This window comes from Anas acuta, chromosome 18, assembly GCF_963932015.1.
Source record: "Anas acuta chromosome 18, bAnaAcu1.1, whole genome shotgun sequence".
Taxonomy (NCBI): domain Eukaryota; kingdom Metazoa; phylum Chordata; class Aves; order Anseriformes; family Anatidae; genus Anas; species Anas acuta.
In genome coordinates this window covers 8,610,055-8,633,353 of record NC_088996.1, presented here as the reverse complement: position 1 = coordinate 8,633,353, position 23,299 = coordinate 8,610,055, and the positions used below count along the sequence as shown (strand labels likewise).

At 38.0% G+C, this 23,299-nt stretch overlaps 1 long non-coding RNA gene across 1 annotated transcript in view; it reads left to right on the top strand.

Annotated features, from left to right (window-relative positions):
* Nucleotides 1–20,048: 20,048 nt before the first annotated feature.
* The window catches only part of LOC137841870 (uncharacterized), a 98,191-nt gene continuing 94,940 nt past the window's right edge, over nt 20,049–23,299 (top strand). Inside the window, exon 1 of the long non-coding RNA XR_011088812.1 lies at nt 20,049–20,288. This is a non-coding gene — a long non-coding RNA (uncharacterized lncRNA). The remainder of the gene's footprint in view (nt 20,289–23,299) is intronic.

Sequence of the window (23,299 nt, the reverse complement as noted above, 5' to 3'; positions counted from 1 at the left end):
TCCTAGATGATATATTAATAAAAGATGTTGTGACATGGAATTGAAAATCTTGGTACCAGGCATTTAAATTGTGGCTTCAGATTATGCAAAACACTTGGATATAGCAGTGACCACATTTTTATACCTATGTTCATGAAGAATCAATCAAGTAAGTCTAGCACTGTAAGGTTAGGATCCAACCTATCAAACGAATCAGTCATGTTAATTGTACCGTGCTGTACATGCCACCCTTCTCTTGCCAAGCTTAATCCTTTCCTAAGCATGCCTCTGAAGAACTAAAACAATCAAGAGATACCTTGAGGTAGAGCATTATTTCATGTATTTTTAACGGTAAATGTCACTCATTTTCCATTTATCACTGAGAGAAGAGTGGAAACAGCTCCACTCTGCCTTTTTACTCGGAAGAGATTATGTCAGACCTGAAGAGAAATTTGGTTGGCAAAGTTACTCTGCTGTTCTTTATTATTTATTTATTTATTTATTTTTAGATTAGCTATTTTAATACTGAATTGTCAATATTCCTTTAACTTTGTGACTTGCAAATATAGGAAAGTTCTTAAAATGAAGATCAAAACCATAGCTAAAGCCTTCCCAGTTGATCAAAATTCTTGGCATAATGTTGAAAGCCCCTTGACACAGCTAGAGGAAAACTAGCTTTGTTTTTCCGTTGTTGAAACACCGTCACAATTTTCCTTGAGTCTTAAGGTGACCGCATCAACTCAAGCTCTGTGATGCCACGATATGTTAAAAGAAAACTGCTTTCTTCTTGGAGAAGAGCACAGTTTTGATTGACAATGCAATGTTTTTAATAATTTCTCCTAGAAAGTAGACTTGTAATAGGCTTTTCTTTCAGCCAATGAAGAGAGATAAAGAAAAATATTCTAGCTACAGAAGTCTGTAGGCTGACTTCAGCAGTTTATAACAAATATTTTATTCTGTGATATTTTAGGAATCTCTACATATTCCCAATGCAGCATCTTTTTTTTTCCATAGCTGTACCATTTGTACAAACAATTTGTAAACAGGGAAATAGCAAAATTGATCAAATAAATTATTCACAAAGGAATTATTCACTCAGCTCAAGTATTTCTTTTAAACAACAGTAAAAGCTGTCAGCTCATATGTCTTGTTATAACAATTGAAACAGTGTTTTATTTAAAAGAGCTCTTTATGACAAAATAGAAAAAAAGGAAAACAATCTATACGACTGAACTGTAGAGCATGCTGGTTTTTAGCTGGTTTGGGGTATCAACTTTTAAATTACATAAAATACAAAGCACAATACAAAAAAAGTATCCCATTAACGGGATTCAAATTTTATTGTCCTTTCTCTGTATCTTGACTATAAATTCACATAAAATTTTGAGAAGCAACTATGTGAGTTAGAAAAATATGTTTCTTGGAGATATGGTCTCCTTAAATAGTGGTTCATTCAAGAAATATTCCCTCATAGGCTAGGTAACAATCCCGCAGTTGAAAGAAGTAAAATGTCTTTCTAATTGTAACAGATTTTATCTATAGTTCTGTAATCTATTGAAAAAGAAGATTTAAACTAGTCCTTACTTAAAGGCTCTTTACAGAAATCTTTTTCAATATTCCAAGAATCTTTTAACAACTTGGTGTAGATTTGTTTTACCAGTTCTCCCAAATTGTTTGTATGATGACTGCCTTTATCTAGTTTGGAACTTGGAAGCAAAGTCAAAGCTTCTTACTTGTTCTGCAAACTTCTAGTAGATGGTGATTACTGGTGAAAGGTTTATTTAATTAAGCATTTAATTACTTTATATCATTCCTAGGAATTAGCCTATCTTGTTTTTTCTTCTTAGAGCTTTTAGAACACGATTACGAACCATACCTGAACTTATGCAAAATGAATTATTACCTAAAAATGAAAATAAGAGGAGCAAAGCACATCAGAGACACATTGAAAATTCTTTTATACTTTCTGTCCCAGAGGCAGATAAAACTAGGTTTTCTCCTGCATGGATTTTTTGACCTCTTTTTGGCAAACACTAAGTGCTTAGCTGTTATTGGAGCATAGAGGGGAAACTACTGAAGTAATTTACTGCCCTGTCATTTTGCCTGAGGGTTACTCCAGCGTATTCACTCAATAACCTGTTTTGTTTATTACCTCTACCATATTCTGAAGCATTTTTCCCTCTTTCACCATTACTTGCACATCAAATTTTTATGTGAGGTGGCATATTGGAGCAAGCTACAGGCTGTGAATACAGGCTTTGCAGTATATTGTGAATAAATTACTGGTATCATTCGTGAATACTCACACAAACATGAAAGAAGTAAATATTTTGTAAAAGTAGAGGAAACGTATGTGTAATAATGCTGAAGATGTAGGTTAACATAGTGTTTCAATGAATTTATTGACTTAAAAGCCATGCATATGTTAAAAGAAAAAAAATAATCTTAAATTAGCATTTTAATACCACCCTGCCTACTGATGTCATCACATGAAGTCAAACATTTACACCTCTAAAGAAGAACCTCTGATATTTGTGTGGTATGTAAAACAGGATTACGTGTATTGGCTGATTTTCTCATTTTGTTTTGAAACAAGTTAATTTAGTAAATAACTGCTCAGCAAATAATAGTCACCCCCCTGCCCCTCCCAGCATATTAAACGTTAGGAATTTTAAAGGAACAATTGAAGGTTTTTTTTGGTTTGAGGGAGTAAACTGAGGGAATTAAATTTCTTTACCTACTCCTGTATTGGTAAATGCTTAACTAAAGAATTTTGTGGAAGACTGGGTGGATAATATGTAGAACTAACTTGGGATACACATATATATCTTTAATTTTCCTTTCCCTACCAGCTTTCAATATATAAGTTCAATGTAAAATATTTTTCTACAAAGCAAAGGCACAACATGTGAAGATCCCTATGGTGCTACGCAGTGCTTTTATTCAAAGAGTTTTAAGCAAAACGCTTTTTTTAAAAAATAAATTTAAAGAAAATTTTTAAACAACTAGAAAATCTAATCAATAAGAAAATTTAATAAAAATGATATATTAACAACTAAATAGTCTTTGATTTTAATGGTTTGTAAAATGAAAATATAATAACGTGAGACAATTTTTATGATCTCTCATTTCTTCTAAATTGTAGTACATCTGATCATGGAATTATGACTCCTTGATTATGGAGTTATGATTAGTCTATTAGCTTGAAAATTATATGAACTTAGCTATTGTAACATGATGCACAGTCTTCAAATGATAAAGCTCAATTCCATTCCTTCCTTGAATTGCTTAGGCATTGCACCTGCTACATAGGGACTCACATTGACTTGATCTGTTGTCACAATGATGGGTGGGCTTTGTGTGTTGAAACTTGTTAACAGTATGTGAAGAGATAAAGCATTTTGATGGAGGAGAAACATTAGGTTTTATTAATTCTGCCAAGTTCTAATGCATCAGATGCTCTGGGTGAACCAAGAGGAAGATTGAGTTGCAAAGAGTTGATAGCATGAGTATATTACTACATTTTGGTGGCTGATTCAAGCCTTGTCATTCCAGTTGCCTAAAGTTGTCTTTTTTTTTTTTTTTTATTTTTTAGTTTGCTCCTTCTTGTTTATAAAGAGTCAACAGGTGCATATCCAGATCCTGTTACCGTTTGCGTTCACATACGCGTTTGTTGAATAGCCAGTCACATCAGAGTGTCAAACAGAATTCCAAAGAATTGGTTTCTGCTTATAAGGAAAAATAGGTACTATCAAAGCTGGAGTTTTAAGTTGTTTTACTCAATAGTTTTATTGTGCAGACTTTTAAATCTTTATTATTCTTTTCATTTTAACTTTACTGTAGTATTGCTATGCCTTCCTGATAACCTTATCTTCATTACAAAGGGCCTGTGGGAATGTATCACCAAGATAAAAATTAGCTGCTTCAGTAAGTTTAGAGAACTCTTTGATATATTTCTACTGAGATGCAGTTGACAGTGAAGGAGCAATACATGTATAGAAAAAACTGGTGTGATTATTATTTTGCAGTTAGGACCCTCACTTTTTTTCTTGGTTTTGCATAAATATGTTAATTATACTTAACCTGACACACGGATCAGAAATGAATTCTTCATAGGTGGGGCAATCAGTCTGCTTTTCTGCACAGCATAACAAGTAACTGTTTTGGCATGTACACTGGGTGTCCTGACACAGAAAAATACCCACTTTCTTTTTTTCCAATTATTCTTGCTGGCTAATTCATATCTACAGTAGCTGTAGTTTTTTATTTAGCTTACTGTCTAGCTGAATTCAGTGAAAACTGTACATGGTATTCTGTGATCAGTTCCTGCAAAATGCATATTGATTTGAGGGTCATGGAGTTCACTTAAAATTAGGTTGCCTAAAGCAATTAATTTGTCAATATTTTAATAATTGGATATATTACTATTTGTCTAGCAGTTATAGGCATGATTTTTTAGAGACTTGCAATTAAGTCAATTCTGCCTTAATTTCTTTGTGGAGTGCTCGGCCCGGCAAGATCAGAAGGGGCAGTACCCGGCCTGGTCCTGGAGCTAGTGTGTTAGCAAATTCTCAGGACTCTTCAGTTGCAGGTTTATGTTTGAATTAGGACCACACTGTTTCCATGGAAATTGAACAACTTTGCAAATACTTAGAAAGCCTTGAAGCGGATTAAAAATTGTTAGTTATGGAAATGAATTTATTAACAGAAAGTATTTTAGGTCAAATACATCAAACTTGGAGCAGTAGATGAAAAGTGTATGATAGTTTAGTGGTCCTGTATAGAAAAGTTATTCTAGATGTAAGAAAGAACCTGTGGGGGTTGCTCAGCTCTGCCACAGTACTGGGAGGCCTCATGGCGGCCTGCAGCTCCCTCAGGGGGGATTGGAAGGGCAGGTGCTGAGCTCTGCTCTCTGGGGACAGTGACAGGGCCAGAGGGAACGGCATGGAGCTGGGACAGGGGAGGGTCAGGCTGGGGGTTAGGGAGAGGTTCTGCACCCAGAGGGTGATCGGGCACTGAGACAGGCTCCCCAGGGCCGTGGTCACGGCACTGTGCCTGCTGGAGTTGAAGTTTGGACGGCGCTGTCAGACATGTTGTCTGATTTCTTGGGGACCCTGTGTGGAGCCAGGAGTTAGACTCGATGACCTTGTGGGCTCCTTCCAAGTTAGGATATTCTATGATTGTACGTTATTGATTGGACAGAAGCATGGCAGCACTTCAGGGGTCTGCGCCTAAGCACGTGCCTTGGATCAATGCCACTTGGAACAGAGCTGAAAAAAATGGAGAATTGCCTGTCTGAGTGCGGAGCAGCCACTAAAGCAGAGGTGAGGTAAGGAGTTAACAGCAGGTCATGGAGTGTGTTAGCAGGCACAGTAACTGTAAGTAAACATCAAATGAGCTGCTCATGATCTACTGCCAACATAGCTAATTTGTTTTTCCAGAGGCAGAGTGGAGGACATTTGCAGCCTGTGTAAAGCTGCATCTCTTGTCAGGATGAGGCATGGTGCATGGTTTGCTCCACTATCTTTAGTGATAGAATGATGTTTTAAAATCACTGGCAGGATTTTTAAATACAAAAGGGCAAGACAGATAAAGTTCCAAAAGAGGATGATATCTATTAAGTGTGTAGTAAAAGTGGGATAGAGTAATAGAAAGTAATGAGTCTTGGCATGCATCTTTCTGTTTGTAGCAGCCGAATCAAGGCCTACACCGATGGAATCCTTGCATGGCAAACCAGAACTGTGGGGATTCCATGAACGAGGAAGTATTTCCTGATCAAATGTACTTTTCACTCTGAAATAGGTAAAACTATTTTTTGTTTGCTGTACTCCATAGCCTTGTAATTTGTTAGCAGCTCTTTGGGCTTAGGTTCAACAGAGCAATTAAATCTAGTTTGGACCCAGCAAAGTCCTTAAGAATTAGAGACTCTGCGTGCAATTTCTGGCTAAAAGTTAGTGGAATTTTATGCATTTTTTGAAATCAGGTTTTCATAATTAGTCTCTTCCCTGTGCTCTGGAAAGAGAGCACTAAAGACCAGTAAAGATGATTTCTATGTAGAAAGTATGAATTTCTTTGTGCTTCAGAATCCATCTTTATCATACACGTTACTGCCTGAATGTGTCCACCTGAAACAGGGGCCTATCTGCCACTAAATTCCCTTGTTTTAGGAAACAGAATTGAATGGGATCCATTCTAGGGGCATATGGGTGTCACATGTGCTGAAAGGATGCTAGTGATAAGAAAAGTTATTAGTGTTTTGAGTTCATTTCTGAAACTGAAAACATCTGAAATTCATAGTTTCCCCCCCCCTTTTTTTTTTGACTTACTGTAATGCATCATACCTAATCAAAGGGCACAGGGCTGTTCTTTAAGCTGTACACAAAAAATAGACAGAAACATGATTAGTGAAATGTTCATTTTTATGGACTTCTCTGTAGGATGTGTTCCCTAAGCTGATCACGAAAGCATTCACAGATGCAAGATGTTACTACTATATCTAAGCCTCCTGCTAATGGATCTTAAATTTTTCTATAGCACCCATCACTGTTATATATAAGCCCTGAATCTAGATTTCTTAAGAACAGCATATTGAGTTTGATGACTGCTAAGCTCCTGAAGGGAGATGTTTAATGGCTTTTGTACCATACCTACTTTACTACATTAAAATGTTTAATTATATAGAAATATTGCTTTTGGTTGTTCTGATCTTAATGACTCACATCTGTGGAGGCAGATGATACCTGGGAAAATAAAGCTGGCACACAAAGGGGCCAATTTCCTGCAGCAAGAAAAGAGCTTCTCATATCTGATTGTAAAGAGCAGGTTAACTACTTGCTGCTTCTGCTGTGAGGGACTTTCATTCTTACACTTAACAGAAGCCCAGGATTAGAAGAAATATTATTTACAAAGCTTTTTTTTTTTTTTTTTTTTCCTGTTAATAGAAATTGCTCTGATGTCTAGACTGATTTGTCTTACGAGCTAAAAGAAAAATTAATCGAGCAAAAGGTGTCTGTAGAGGTAAAAGAAAGCCTGGTTGAAGTGTATAAGGGATGGTGTAGGTAGAATACAATGGAAAAGAAATCATGTGGACGTAGAGTGTTCCCGTTAGCTTAATGCACCTCTATGGCACAGGGTTTTATTTTTATTTTTTAATGGGATCTATATAGTTCTTTTAAGTTTTCTTCCTTTATGGGTTACCCACAGACACACTGAAGTGCTCAGTTGTGATCACTGTGTTATTAGCCAATGAAACCATCTCAAGAAATTGCTTGTGGTCACATACTTTATCCTTCGTGGTTTTTAGAGGCTTTGGTGTCTTTCCAAACCGCAGAGGTGTCACGGTGCCAAACTAGAGCAATACTGTGAGGATTCCAGCCTCCCCTCTTTTTCAGTTAATCTAGGTTAGAGGTAGACCCAGTGCCTTGAAAGTTTTTTAAGCATCTTAATTTCTTTAAATTCAGATGTATCTCTAGCACATTAATGGTATCAGATTGAGAACTTCCAGAGGCAAAAAGTTCTACTTCCTCTTGAAATACATGTGTCTGCATATACACGTGTGTATATATATGTGCATATATATACAAGATATTTAGATACATCCATACATAAGCCTGAAGGGGCAAAAATTGCAGGTGATAAGTAGGCCATATTTGAAGGAGAGAGGCTGGTCTTACCAGCCTTCGCAAAATTAGTAAACCAGCTTGGAGAGGTTCCCAAACTGAAATGATACAGTCGGGCCTGTGTTTTCAGCCTTGCCTTTAAAAAAGGAGTATCCAAGGAGTAAATCCTATTGCCAGAGAGCTCCGGGAGAGCTTTAGCACTGAATTTTGGATCATGAATTGGGCCTGAAGCAAAACATAAGCATATGTACCTCTGTTGCTGGAGATTGCAATCTTGGTGGCCAGTCCTTTTCTGAAAGCTATGGGCTTTATAGGCAGCACATCCCAAATGCTGCTTTACTTTGCTGTCTTTTTTTCTTTGCATTGTGTGGCAGATAACTGAATACCTATTACTAGGGAGAAGGTGCGTGTACCTGTAGAGAGTTAGTGACCTGCAGTCAATATTCATTCAGGATTTTTTGCTGGAATTGTTGTTCTCTGATTGTATTTTCTCCTATTTTCAAAATGTTTTTAACTGTGTGATCTTTTAGCCTATTAGAGAACTTGGGAGGAAAAAAATAGTTGTAACAAAAATAGAAAATTCCTCAGTCAGTTGATCTGTCTTCCACTTGCTGTATTGGTGCTTCATTGCTTGATCAGCCACCTGATAACTCATGCCCCTGTTAACTTTCCAGGGTCTGTTATTGCTAAGGGTCAACTAAATAATCCATGAAGATCAGACAGCTGCTGATGTTGATCTTCAGTTGTTCATATATCACCTTGCAATAAGAGTTTACAGGCAACGCTTACAGTTCTGTTGGCTGTTCTTTTTTCAAAGTTGGCTCTGCATGGAAATGTAGGCTGAAAGGAAAAAGCTTTCTCTAATGGAGGTTTTTCTAAATCACCTTTTATTTTTGCAGTTGTGCATATCAGTGTTAAGCAATATAAATGCCTGCTGCTTGTGTAACTGGAGAATTTTCATTTTCTAGAACTTGCACAAAGAAAATGCCTGAAAAAGCTGCAAAACAAATGAAAATCAATGTTCCAACTTTTGTTCTGACCTAAGGAGATTTTTAAATTGTGTATAAATTTTCATATGATTTTGATACTTGGAAGGAAGCAATGTTTTAAAAGATAGAAAAATATTCTGACATCATTCATATTTCAGTTCCTTTGTAAAAATAATTGTGTGGCTTTTCACTTTGCAAATGAGCTTTTCTTTAAACAGCTGAAAAATAAGCTTCTGCTACCTCAGAAGCTCAGAAGCTTTCTTCATGGTCTTGAATCAGAAATGGGGTGTGTTGCTTTTATGGTATTAGGCCTTCTATTAGCAGGGGAAAATACTATAAGAAATACGTAACGTTATAAAGAAGACACTGCAGTTTAATACTATAAGAAATACGTAACGTTATAAAGAAGACACTGCAGTTTTTATGAAATCACTTCTAGTTTCCTCCAAACACAGATAACCCGTGACACAATTATTTGGTAAGGTCTTGTTTATTGTTGTGCTCTTCATGCAGTTACCAATTAGAAACAAAGTCCTAGGTACTTGCCATGAGCCTTGAGCTTGCTTTGGGTTTGTTGCTACCGCTATTAAGAAGCCCAGACTTCCACTAGCTCTGGTGAGAACTTATACGGAGAGCGTGGGGTGCTGGGGTGTCTGTGTATCCCCGTGCACTGCCACACTCGGTGGCACAGCTCTGGTTTCATTAATGCTGTAGATACTCGATGAAGCTGTCATAAGTGAGCAAGCTGGCTTCTCCCTCCCTTCCTCTCTAAAAATTTCTGATGAACTGATGTATGCTGACCCTGAAGAGACCTGAAGCGTATTTGAAAGGAGTACTCCAAGTGTGATCAGTGAATACAATCCTGTCTTTCAATTTCCTTATGAATACTATAGGATAAAAGGAAGCGTGTTTTTTTTTCTTTCCCTTTTCTTTCCATAACAGCAATTCTTTGACTTGAGGAAGTGAAGCTCAAACTTATTTTATGCATTGCTTTCATCATCTGTGTAGCACCAGTCATTTTAAATGTGCTAGATTTACATCTCATGTAAATGCATAAAAATAGGAGACTATATCCAAAGCTCGATAGAAATTCCATTTCTTACAAATCAAACTATATAATTTTTCAAAAGGGTTAGACACAAAATGATAGTGGCATTCTTATCTTAGTAATTTAACAAGCTATTCTTTTCCCACCCTCTCTGTCAGGTGGCCACCTCATTGACACTCAGGGTGTGATTACGCTGGGAGCAGGACCACAGGCACGAGACTTCTCCAGCAAGAGGAGTGTTACTAGAGAGGATTTAAAGCTTTGGATGGCTGCAGATCAGGAGAGAAAGGGGAATATACCTTATATAAACCCACCAACACCACTACTCTAAGATACGTGCTTGCGATAATCATATGATCCCTTTGGTGCCAAGTACAAGTCATTGTTTTTAGCGGCCTTTGGATCAGGCCCTAAACCCCACAGCAAAGGAATTGCAATTTGACCGTTCATACCAAATGAGTAATTCCAGCTCATTAACATTATTTTATTCAGTCAGAATCGCTGATATGTACCAGCTGCTTTGCACCACTCTGCAGACACAAAGCAAATATAAACCTGGTGAGGTTGGGTTTATGGCTGCAGCCTGTTGGCAGGATAATAGAACCCAGCCAAAGCATGCAGGTAGATGTGACTTGCTGTTAATTGAGAGAGAGCGGTAATCAAAGGTGTTTACGCTTATTCTTCTCATGGGGATGTAACTTCCAACTAATAGTTTTTGGGAAACATTGTGCAAAAATGGTGAAAAGACAGTTGAAATCTTGTACCTTGCCTATTGAATTTGAGTTAATTGTGGCAAGATTATACCATGAATTGATGCACGCAGAAGCAGTGATGGAAATGCAGATCTGGTCAAATGCCCCAACTGCCAGTTAAAACTGACAGCCAGTTCTTCAAACAGTTGCTTTTCTGCCTAGGGCTTTACATGTGACAGACTTTCTGTGTCCAGCCTGAGACAGACACTTGTGATTGAGCCTTAAATTTCAAAAGACAGCATACTTTCTTCCATGAGGCTTCCTCAGGTGTTGGTATTGGTCCCCTAGTTTCTTGCAAACTTCCTGGTGGGTTATTGAGTTCTGGGACATTATGGACATTATCCATTCTTTTGGGAGCCAAAACAAGACTGCATAGAAGTTCTTCAAAACTTGATGCAGCAAATCTAATAATGTGTAATGCAGGAATGGGGCTATACCTGCAAGCAGTGCAGATGTCTCACCTAGTGTGTGGATATGTAGAAAAACTTTTCAGAGGTTTAAAACTTTCATTTCTCACTATTTATCTTTTGGCTATTCCATTTTTCATCCTGTGATCATTCATGGGTGAAATACTAAGCTTCTCTCTAGATCAAATAGTTACATATATATCATCCATAAAATAAGAGACAATATTGTTCTGCTGACTGCAGTCTTGAATGCACAGAAACGTGTGCTAATTGTGAGGATTCTGGAGTCCTGGTGTGGAAGTTGATTCTCTAGAAATCGAAATAAGAGCTTGCTTGAAGGAAGAGCTTGTTCTTGCTGAGAGAGAAATCACTTCTTGGTTTTGGCCTAATATATTGAGAGGCAGGATAACAGCGTGAAGTGGGAAAGGTATGCTATTCGTATATGATGTATTGCAGATGGCAAGGCTTTGGAAGATTTCTTTTTCACTTTCAAAACTTGTCTCTCTTCATTTTGGCCCACTCTCATGTTAGTAGGTATATTGACTGACACAGTGGGTGTCCACCAAGAGAAATCAGGTAGCTTAATTTTCTGGTGTCAGTGGTTACAAGTTAAAAGCATATTTTTCAGCCCCCTGGAAGTCATTTTGTAATGTGATATTGAAGGAACACAAGATCTACAGGTATTCCTGCAACTAATTTTGGCAGAGAAATAGAACAGAGGAAGCAAGCTGTCCTTAGAGCACATCATACTAGGTTGAAAATGTGGGAGTCACAAAGGATATAAAATCTCTGAGTGTGGGTAAAATCCCAATGGGTGTTGATACAGGAACTCTTTGGGGACTGACTTAAGTTATTCTTCTCCACCTACTGTTCCATAGAAGATACTAACCTCATGCAGATTTTTGTGTTAGTAGTATTTGTAATAACTTACCTTGTCCAGAAAAAAAAAAAACAAAAAAAAAAACAACAAAACATTTCATTAGCAAGAAGCATAATTCTGTGCACCTTTCTCAAACAATGTTCCCATTAATTTAATGTGGAATATGGAGTTAAATCTTCATGTTTAAGAAATGCTGTCTTTTGAGGTACCTCTGCCTCCAGTTGACTCCCACATGTGCAAAATAAAATGCAAACCAAGGGGGACTGAACACCTAAACAGGATGTGTAAGATAGTGAAGGGCTCTTACTTTGACAAGAATTCTTCCTACAACTCTGTCAAAGTTTTTCTCACTATAGATGTGGATTTTCAAGACACAAACGAGGAAAACTCAAGTTTTATGGAAAGAGGTTTCTTCATGATTCAGGTTCTGATTCAGATGACCTTTGAAAGGAAAGAATGGTCTAGGTTGAAATCTGGCATGTTAGGCAGAGGGAGGAGAACTTCTTAGTCACTCGACACTACAAGAATATTTCACGTGCTTTAGAATAACGCTGTAACATTGGTGCCTTTCTAATGGCTGGAGGACCTGTCTTATACTTGATATGAAACAGTATGTGAGCACCACCACACTGCAGACTTAAATATAGTTACATTTCACAGAGATAACTGACTTCTGGCTTGGGAAAAAGGAAACGTTTCTTCTGAATGCAGTTCCTACAGCAGCCTGGATCCTGAGTTTTTCTTTCTGGAAATGTCTGCACAGCTGGGAAAGGTCACTTAGGATGTGAGGCATGTCTCTGAAATCCTGCACATTGTTTAAAAATTCTGCCACTTGTGACTTATCTGGGAGTTGCATTCCGTCTGGGGGGAGAAAGAAGCAAATATCATCCTTTTGAATAGAACATGTCCTTTTCATATTAGATTCTATAATACATTGGAAGCTTTAGGTTTTAGAGTAGTAGTCTTGCAAGGAATAATAAACCATCCAAAAGAGACAAACCATTCCAATTTAGGGAAAATATGATGTGTTAAAAGTAATTCTGTTAAAAGGTGCTCAATCTGTTTTATTGTAAGTTTCATTTCATTATTGTTTAAACCTTCGTATATAGGTTTATATATATTTTCTGTCCCAATTTTCACAGAAACAGATGGTATATGTTGGACAATCGATCTGTTCTGAAGTGGCAGAGTAAAACACTTTTATTATAGCAAAAATTATTTAGAAAACTCCTGAGCTCACCCTTTTGTGTACAAAATTGACTTTTGGTGCAAAGCAAGTTTTATTGCTGCTTAAACTAGTATTGATCAAACTATCAAAGATTGTGTTATGGTTTGAGTGGTTGTTCTCAGAGTACCTACAAGAATGATTTTTTCTATCTGAATTCTGCAATCAATCCTGATTCTGTTGAATATCTTTTTTTTTTTTTTTTTTTTTAAACTAATTTTAAACATGGTTACTTCTCTGACCTTTTACAAGATAAAAGGATAAATTGAAGTAGTGTTGTCCTTTTTTAATTGCCTCTTCTGAAAATAATTCATTTAAATGTTAGAAGCCTTTCTACACACCTTCAGGGCAGCTTTAATTTTGGAGCTAAAGGTGCTGCTTAAGACTCCAGTTATTAGAGACATCCTTAACAGTAGTTAAGTCTTTACTTAATTTTAGTAAAAGGTTCTTTGTAAAATCTAGATGTAGACAAACTTTGGGCCCTGAGTGAGTGCATTGGTTTTGATTATAGCACTTTGGCCTCTTGCCTTCTTAAGCCAAGAACTGGAACCTCATCGAGTTTCAGCTGTGCCACAAAACAAACAAACAAAACAAAACCAACAAACAGCAACAAAAACCACAAAGCACCAACACAAAAAGCTGTTGCACACAGCTTCTGTACCCTTCTCTATGTTAAGTTGTTTGGTAGGTGTTGAACTCCAGCACATGCAGCATCTACCTTGCTGCATAAATATAGTGGCAGAAACACTTCAGCATTAAAAACATTAAGTACTGGAACAATTTGTGACCACAGAGAAGCTAAGAGTGTGTCACTTGGTTCTGATTAGCATCAGCAGGTTAGCGAAATGACTCCAGGGCTCTGGGTGGAAGCATTTATTGCTAACAGAAGAGATTCCAAATTCTTTATTCCTGTCAAGAAATGCTTTCTGTGAGAAGACAGATCGATTGTAGTGGAAGTATCATTGTCAGTTTATGATCAATTAGACTCACAATCTAGCATGACAGAAGTAAATGAGGAAAATACATAATGTATAGATCTATATTCTGGCTGAAAACCTTGAAGCAGCTTACATATTCTTCTAGTACAATGGAAATGATTAAATCATTACATGTGAGAAACTAAAGCTCTGGCTTTTTTGGGGAGAGAAAAAAATGCTTAGATGTATATGTAGTATAATGCTTAGATGCATCTTCACTGCTTCGATTTATATGTGGTTTTAAAAGAGACTTAGAGAGTTTTTAGTCTTGAATCTCAGAGGTAAGCTCCAGCAAGATTTATTTTCCCCCCAAAAAGTAGGTCGGGGAAGAAGAGAGGTATTAACTACAGGTAAAATCTTTGGAGAACTTTCTCCAAATCTAGACACACCAAGGTAAGAAAAAAGTGAACTGAGAATGGCCTGATTTCCACTATTTCGGATAGTGCAGTTGTCTTTTTAAATATAAATATTGTCAGGTATCTTGAAAAAGCAAGGACTTAAACCCACTCAAAGCATTGCCTTCAACGGCTGTGCTTTTCAAGACCGTGTCTAGAGGAATGCTGATGACTGGTGCGCGTGGGGAAGCGCCTGTCGCACTGTGGTGACGTGCGAACACCAGTGGCACCTAAGAGTGCTCCAAAAAATGGGAACCCTGTGAGATGGACCCTTACTGTGCTCTGCTTTCTTCAGGAGATGCCCGAGTCTCAGTGGTGAACCCTGAGCTCTTCCATTTATTTTCAGAAATGCTTCTTAGGATTGGTAAAATTTTATGATGCAAGAACTACAGATAATTACTGTATAAATATTGGCATAAATTAACCAGTGCAATTTTAGCACTTGATTAATGGAGTGAGTAAAGATACCGAGATGTATTAATGTTTGCAGATGTAGACCTTGAAATAGGAAATGAAATCTATATTATCCAAATAAAATTAGTAGGAGAATTCACATAAGAATTGCGTAAAAGCAGAGGGGAGCTCATGTAGCCTGCATGAGAAATCTCTTTTATCCCTCAAAGCAAATGCAGACACCCTTTTCTCATGTACAAAGGGTTAAGGGAGAATTGTGCCAACCAACGTCAGATGGAGATCTGCCCCAGAATTTTAGTCCAAGAAACAATTAATTGACCTAAAAACCCCATGCTCATTGCCAAGGGGAAATGTCTGTTGTTAATGTACTAGGTGCTGCTTTCCCCCTCATGTAAAACTTGGTGCAAAAGTAGTGGCAGAAGAGCCCGTGGTAGCTGGCTGTGCGTCGTTCTGCGCAGAGGGTTTCTTCCACTAAATTGACATTCAAATGACCTGAAAGTCAACTCTCTTTGCCTGTCTGTGTCTTTTCCCAGATAGATCTGTAAACTCCGGATTTAGTAAGGAAAATATGCAAATATTTGTTGAGGGGAACAAGTGTGCTGTTTATTTTCTGTACTAAATTGAATTTGCTGAAGATTTAACAGAGCAGAGCAGCACCTGCTAGTCTAATATTACATTAATATCAGTCATGCGGAGTGGGGCCCTGCTTAATGACTAGGTTGCTGTTTGCCTGTGCTCGGTAATTGAGATGCAAGAGTTTTACTCTGTGCTTTGCTACGGGAGCACTGTGTTTTGTTAATCACTACCTCATTATGGTTGGATTGCTATTCAATAATCTGTTTGATAGAGGGTGTGACTGACAAACGAAAGAAGAAGGTTAGTCTGGTAACACATTTGCTCCTGACTTTTGGCTTTTGCAAAATCAACACAAAGAGCAGAAATTAACCTCTGCTCTGAGGTGAAAGAATTATACTTCTGCTCTGCTGTTAAATTGGCGTGTGATAATATCAATACAGGGTGATGGTAAGCAACAAAGTACATCTGTTGTGTTTTGAAATTGAACTGAAATTATTTTTTAAATTAGGAACAGCAACACTGAGGATCTCCAACAATGCTTTTTTATTATTATTATTTCCCTTTTGAAAGGGATGAGAAAGAAAAGTTATATCCCAAACCAAAATGCTAGTTAGTACAGTAAGGAAGAGTTTGTATTTAAGAAACTGGCAGGGGCACTGGTTTCTTCTCCTGTTTTGTAGTGTTCCGTGGCAAATTTCCGTTAGTTTTCCATTAGTGAGAAGAGGTGTTTTTTTCCTCAGTTTACGGCATCAGTTGTTAAAACTGTCGTAGGTCAGGGAATATTTTTTCATTGGTCAATGGAAATACAGTTATGACTCTGATTTCAATTTCAGCCTCCAGGCAGTAATGGCTAGACGTTAGCACATGATAAGGTAAGGAATAAGAAAGTACCCATCAGAAAAGAAATTAAGATGCATGCTTTTTGCTCAAATGGTATTACAGAGAAGAAAACTATGCTAAACGTTGGAAATAAAATGCCATTTCTCATTTGGTTTCAATTGATTTCTCATAATTTACGTCCAGGTGACGGTGTTTCTGGAAGTCAGTATCATTGTTACAGACAGAAGGGACAGTGTGAGTGTAGAGATGGTGCGATGAGGACAGTAATAAATACTGCACAGGGAGGTTTGAAAAACAAAACAAAATGACCAAATGGAACCTTCAGGTTCCCAAGTGACTCCTTCGTGGCAAGGAGGAAGCTTGGCAGAGAATTCCAAAAGTTGGCAGGATTTTCTGAGAAGCAAGTTCAAGACGATACAGTTCTGGTGAAACGAACAAAACCAGCAGAACACACAGGTATTGCCATTATCAGATGGAAAATGTTCTTCTTTTTCCTGGCAGACAATTTCTCCTCAATTGGTCCTTTTTTTTTTTTTTTTCCTTTTTTTTCCTGTTGTGAAGAAATTGTTTACTTTTCTGAGAAGGGCTTCCTTGAAATGAGAACTCACTGCGCTGCCAGGTATTTACTCGACAGGACCCACAATTATCTAATAAATAGTGGAGAACCTCTTGCAGTAATTTGGTGAGCTGAAATGGAAAGCATCTGGTATTATGGGGCTACTTACTCCAACATGGGCTCTAATTCTGTTAGGAAGAGAACCTATTCATGCTGAAATGATTGTCTTGTTGGATTTCTGTAGGGCTCGTCAGTGGTTTTTCTGCTGCTAGCTCTGTTCAGTGCTGTGGCATGTGACAGTACAAGGATTGTGCCTGATTACAGGGAGGCTATTGAATGTTACGAGTTTTCAATCAATTCTTTTAAGCTTTGTACACAATTGTTAGATAGCGATAGGTACCTCCTGTTCCAGTGAATGTGGTCATCTAAGTAAGCTGTAAGGCGTTTCAGAGGGAAGCTAATTGATCTCATTTTTAAGTACCGCAGTTCCTTGTCTGATAGCTCCCTTGTTCATCAGAAGGTTCAGACACAATGAGAGCTGTCCCATTTCTTCCTATGGTGCCGTAAGGATAGAATTTACTGCTTTGAACTCATTGTCTCTGTCAGTCAACAGTAGAAATTATTAAAGATTGAAAGGATCTCTTCTTGTACAAAAATAAATCCAATGTAAAACACTGAAGTCATGTTAGGCCAGTTGGTCAGTTTTGTAGCAGAACTTAAGGGTGTTTTTTTTCAAGTTTATGAATGATCTAACTTTTATGCTATACATACACATAGGATTTATTAAAAAAAAAAAAAAAAAAAGTAACTTTTGTTCAGCACTCCTTGCAGTAACAGTTTTCCCTCAGGTCAACTAATTCAAATTATACTCCATTCAGTTTTTCTTTACAAGTATATGGTATAGGTGGGAGATGGGCTAGGTATTCACTCATCAGCAATGCTAGCTTGGTCTGTTGAATCTCTAAAGGGTTATTCTGTTGCCCGACATAATGACCACCATAAAATGCTCTTTTTCAAGACATCTGTAAAACTACTGTAACATAATAAAAAAAAATAATAATAATAAAAAAGGAGGCGTGAGACCAGACCTAGAAAACAAGGCCATCCCCAAAGTAAACTCATCTCGCTAATTCTTTAAGTTAATTCTTCTATCCAGAAGTACCTTTCTGGATACCAGTGAAAAATGGTTTTAAAGGGATTTAAATATTTTAAAGGCATTTAAAGATTTGCCTTGAGGTTTTTCTGTGTATTTCACTAAAGCTGGGAGAAGACTGCGTTTTATGGTAGCAATCATTGGTCTTAAAACATTTTGGATTCGTTCCTCTTGCCTTCATTAAATTGTTATAAATCAACATTTCAAAATAACTGGCTACAAATAACTAGATTTTTAGAAATATTTAATGTCTTAATATAGATATGTCATAATTTTTACAAGTTCTTAGGCACAAAACTTTCATTAACTTGCATGCAGATTGTGGCATTAAATATTTCTGTTTTAATGAAATGTTAAGTTCTTAAAGGCTTTAAAAAGTGTTATCTCAAGTTCTAAAGTAGTTTTGGAAACCAATAATTAAGCAGTTTGTCAACAGAACTCCCAAAGGAACTTTCCCCTTTAGCTTTTATTAAAATTTAAGTCTCAGGCGCTTCTAAGCTTCTGTTTAATTAGCCTCAGACTCAGACCTGTACATTTAAAAACAAACAATGAAACAATTTATTCTCATGCCCTGGCGAAAGGCAGTGTCAGCAATTCTGGATTTCTTCCCACTAAGATACAACCACTGGGGGCCTCAAAGTTGGTGATTCAAGTATAGGGAAATAAACAATAACCCCCAAATCCTCAAGACAACCTAGAGTAAATTTCAGTTTTTAATTACTATTGTGCTAATGGAGACTGATACAATAAAGAAATGTTTCCAAAGGCTGATTAAATGACTGAAGCTGAATTTCTGAAATGCCAGTTAATAGCAAGAAGTGAATGTCTTGTCCTTGCAAGCACGTGTAGAAGCGTGTGTTTTATTCCGGGTGGATGGCCCAACCCAACTCCATAGAAATGAAATTCCAGTTTTGCAGCAGAGGTGGTGTGCGTTACAATCTGTATCTGAGAGAGTTTGATAGCATGCAAGAAATGATAAATCAGACTGTTCCATGAGAAAGGTTTGCCTTGCTGGGAGCAGCAAGTCATGGAAATTCAGAGGGCCCAAATAGCCTTGTTCTTGACACTGACAGTACAGAGGAGTGCAGAGAGTTCTTGGTTGGCTGTGCACGGGCTGTTCTCAACAGCAGCCGCTGCCCTGGCAGGTCAGCACACAGAGATTGTCAAACAGTAGAGAAGGGGAGTGAAGGAAGGAGGAAGAACAATGCAAACTGTTTGTTTACTGATAATGGGAATAATTTATTTTCTTTACAGTCTGTTTAAATTTTCATTAAACCTGAGTCCTTTCTCTCAGGTCTACATTACTGTGTACTTACAGTCAGCTCTGCCACCAGGAAGGAATCTCATTTCTATGGAAATTAAAACCGGGTCTTCAATCCAGGATTAAAGCAGAAATACATCTTTGTTTCAAAGACTGCTACAGGAAATCGTCTTTATTTAAAGCTGTATTTCCAACCTGTTACGTTAATTACGTTTTTGGGTGATGACACTATGAAAATGAATTGTATATTCAAAAAAAAAGCTTCCTCTAATGTATTTGATTCACTATCACCATTTACTCTTGGGTAATAAAAATTAATTCCTGCTATCTTCTTCCCCCTTTGATTACCGTTTTGCTTTTTTTTTTTTTTTTTTGTCAATAAGCCTGAGTTTTTTCTTTATATCCTGTTTGTAAAATTATTTGAGAGCAATGCATATATGCTTATTTTGCTCATTTGGAAATTATTCAATTATTTATTCTCAACCTGGCATGAACCTGGGGGAGAGAGCTTAGAAAAAATGAACCTGTAAATCCAACTATTTTCACTAAACTTTACATTTGAGGAAGAAGGAAAGCTTAAACACAGAAGAAGAATAAAAAAGTGCCCTTTACTGCTGCCCATAGAGCACCAGGATATAGAGTTCGTGGTTTTTTTTTTTCTTATTCCAGATTTTTTTTTGAAAATATGATCTGTTTAAAAGCACGAGTATGTTGCCCCCACCTGAGACCAATCCTGGATAAAGCTCACCAATATAATCCAAAACAATTGTACCCCAGTGGCGTGATTGCCCTTGAAACCTCTGCTGCTGGCTAACCGAGTCCCCAGCTGCTAGCAATGGTATCAGCACTCCCCGGGGGAGGCTGCTGATTGCAGCGGTATTGCTGGTGCCTGTGTATCGTGGAGCCGCAGGTGATGGACATAATGCAAAGCTTAAGTATGGCAGGTGTTGAACAGTCTTTGCCTGTTACCAGTAGCTTCAGGCTCGAGAAGTTGCACATACTGTTCTGGTGCTTCAACAGATTATAAAGAGTATATATGTGTAAATATTTACATAGATCATAAGAAAAAGCAGCAGGGAAAGCAGAAGCTGAGGCCTCTCAGTGCTTTTCAAGAGACTTTTTTTTTTTTCTTCATTGGTACAAACATTATCAGAAACCCCAAAGAAAACTCTAGGGGTGGGTGAAAAAGAGAGCACTTCCCTCATCAGTGCTACCAGGTAAATACAGTACCTGTTGGGGTGAGGGGAGGGAGGAAGGGTAATTTACTTAACTAACAGAGTGCAGAAATACACGAAACAGAACTGCAGACTGTTAAAGGCTTTGCAGTTCTGATCTTCAGAAGCTTTTCAGGTGGGTGCTGCTGTGATTTCTGCTAAGTTGTCAGCTCTGAAGTCATGTCTTAACCTGAAGGCGAATGTCAGCTGCGATGGCTGCAAATGGTTAAAGTGGGCTTTAACAAAATCTTTTCAGAAGAACAAAGCAGTTTGTTATTCCAATAGCTGAAGTCTTCAGATGAGCAGCACCTGCAAATAATAATAGTGGAATATGCCATTTTTAAAAGTTTATTTGGAACTGGCTTTGTAGTCTGTGCTGCCTGCTCTGGAGTCTTGGGGTGAGGAGGGCCGATGCCCTCTGTGTCCTGACAGTACGAAGGATCACATATGATTGCTTACTGCTCACTTACTGCTTTTGTGATCACAACTGTTCTCCAGGCTTGTGGTGATCAGAAGAGTCTTAAAAACTTTGTGGGAGAGGGGTTAGGTAGGAGAAAGGGTGAAGGAAGAGGTGAAGCAGTGTTGGTCTGCGTGCAGCCGTGTGAGCAGGTGTATTTTGGAGCTTGGGTTTAGGTACCTTATCTCTTCAAGGCCCCATTTTGGATTCTATGAACTAGATTGTGCTGATTTTGCCTCACCCTTGTCCTGCAGTACAACTGCATAAGCAAAGGGGACAAGATCTACCTGCTAGTGGTTTAATAACCTACAGCATTGCTATCTTAGAAAGTGGCCTTTCCACTCCTCATTGCTGCAGATAACTTATTCTTAAAGCCACTCTACCGGGGGTTTATTTAAATTATGTTTTGTTATGGGAGAAAGGTGAGTGATTCCTGGTCAGCTTTATACCTGTGACTTTCTCCATAAATTTATTGTCATACTTAATTGGTCTTGTTGAAACAATTAAAATGAAATTAACAACAAAAACATGCTGATTAGGTGGAAAAGTCCAGTAGGGAAATGGACTTGGTGTTCTGTTAGGGATAAAAATGAACTGTGTAAATCATACCTGATGTGTTGAGAACTTGAGGAATATTTCATTTTGGAGCCATTGTTACTCCTCATCAAATCTGACAGTTGGGGCGGCTCCACTAATTCTCTTTGAGCGTGATTGACTCTCTCACTGACTTCAAGAAATTTGAATCGATGCTGCCTTGCAAATAGATAGGTCTCCTATTTAACTGTCTGTCAATGGAGGAGCGTTTTCTTTCCCATCTCTACCATCATTAAACACATGATTATAGTATAGTGTGTGTCTTGTCTGTCTACAGCCTGACACTTAAAATGTATGCTGTGTGACAATGTAATTTACTTTATTATCAGAAGTATCAGCCATTCCTTAATTTCTAAAAGAGTAGTTTAGGCAACATGTTTGCTTTTGAACCTATCCTGTACCTACGATATTTACTTAGGATGATTCTAAACATGGCAATTCTGACTCTGTGGTGGTAACAGCACCGTGCCATCTTTTGGCTGCTTGCTTACCGATAAAGAGCCAACTTCAGAGAATTGTCTCTCAGACCAGAAATCAGAATTTGTACCGAGCCCTTCTATGAACCTGTTCCTCTGGTTTCTCTGTTTGGCCAGGGACCTCCCACCGCCTCTTCCCCTCTCCATGAAGTTTTTTGTCTATTTGGAGTTTTGAGGCGTTTCTCAGCTGTCTCCTTGTATAAGGATATTTTTTTTTTTTTCCTGCCAGTAGGAGAACCTGTTAATACAGCCACTCATTCTGGTGTTACATACAGGGAAAGGTAACCCCAACCTTTGGTTGCTCAAGGTTTGAGTCTCTCAGGCTTGGCAACTTCTGCATTATCCTGATTCGCTGTCTCTGAGAAGAGAGTTTCCTGAACTTGCTGATTTTTATCTTGATTCACCTTGCCCCCAAACAGTAGGCAAGTTTAATAATAAACAAAGAAAAGATTTAACACGACTGGAGGTCAAGGTTTTCTGGGCAAGGTTGGAAACGAAAGATCACAAGTAAACCCAACATAAAACACAGTCTTGGTTTATCATTGACAATATTTCTTCCAGCCTGCTCTTATATTTCTCATCTAGAATTCTGTGCCATAGCCTCTTCACGAACACCGAGCTCCCAGGTTCACAGAGGCGTTTTACTTCTCGGAGGACTGAATACCTCTTCTCCTAAAGCAGCCCCACTTACATTTCACTGCAGCTGGGGGTGCATACAAATGTAGAAGCCCTGGGTGGCTGTGTGGAAGCAAGGCGTGTTGGGTACCCTAATGTAATCCCCCCCTCGCCTGGGTTCATCTCTGTTATCATTCCTACCTGAGTAAACGCACACCACACACAAACGCTGCTGGGTTGCTCTTAGCCTCATGTTTCCGTAGGCCTCTCTTCCTACCCAGCTTTGTGCTCGCTGCCCGTCTGAGCCATTCATCATCTTCTCCCCAGGCCTGTTGAGAGGAGCGTTGTGTTCATATTAAATGTTAATATTGTTAAATTCATAATTACATGTACAGCCTGTGAAGCTCATGGTCTTTTCTTAAAGCTAAATAGCTTTCAAGAGTTGTTTTACTAAATATTTGTCATTATGGTTTGTTCCTCTGTTAGTGAGTTGCTTTAGTTTGAGCATGGTTAGGAGCAGGATTTTTTTTCCTGCTTTCATATGGATTCCTGTGTTGTCTTATACTTCACATGTCTCCAAAACATTGATCCTGAAATGTATTTTTATGAAAAATATTGCTAGAACTAGTAAAATTAAAGAGAAAAGGCTGTGAAGGAAGAAGCTCAGCTGAAGCAGCTACTGATGCTGGCTTGATGAAGCACTAGAACTGCATGTGTAGAGACAGTGACCTGAAATGTATCTCAGGACACATGTACACAAAGCTGGATCTTTTAAATTCTACCAAAATTAAATGCAGAAGAGCTCACTCACTTGTGCTTACAGGTATTCTAAATAATTCCTTCAGAAGATTTTGTTACCTTTACTTTGAGAG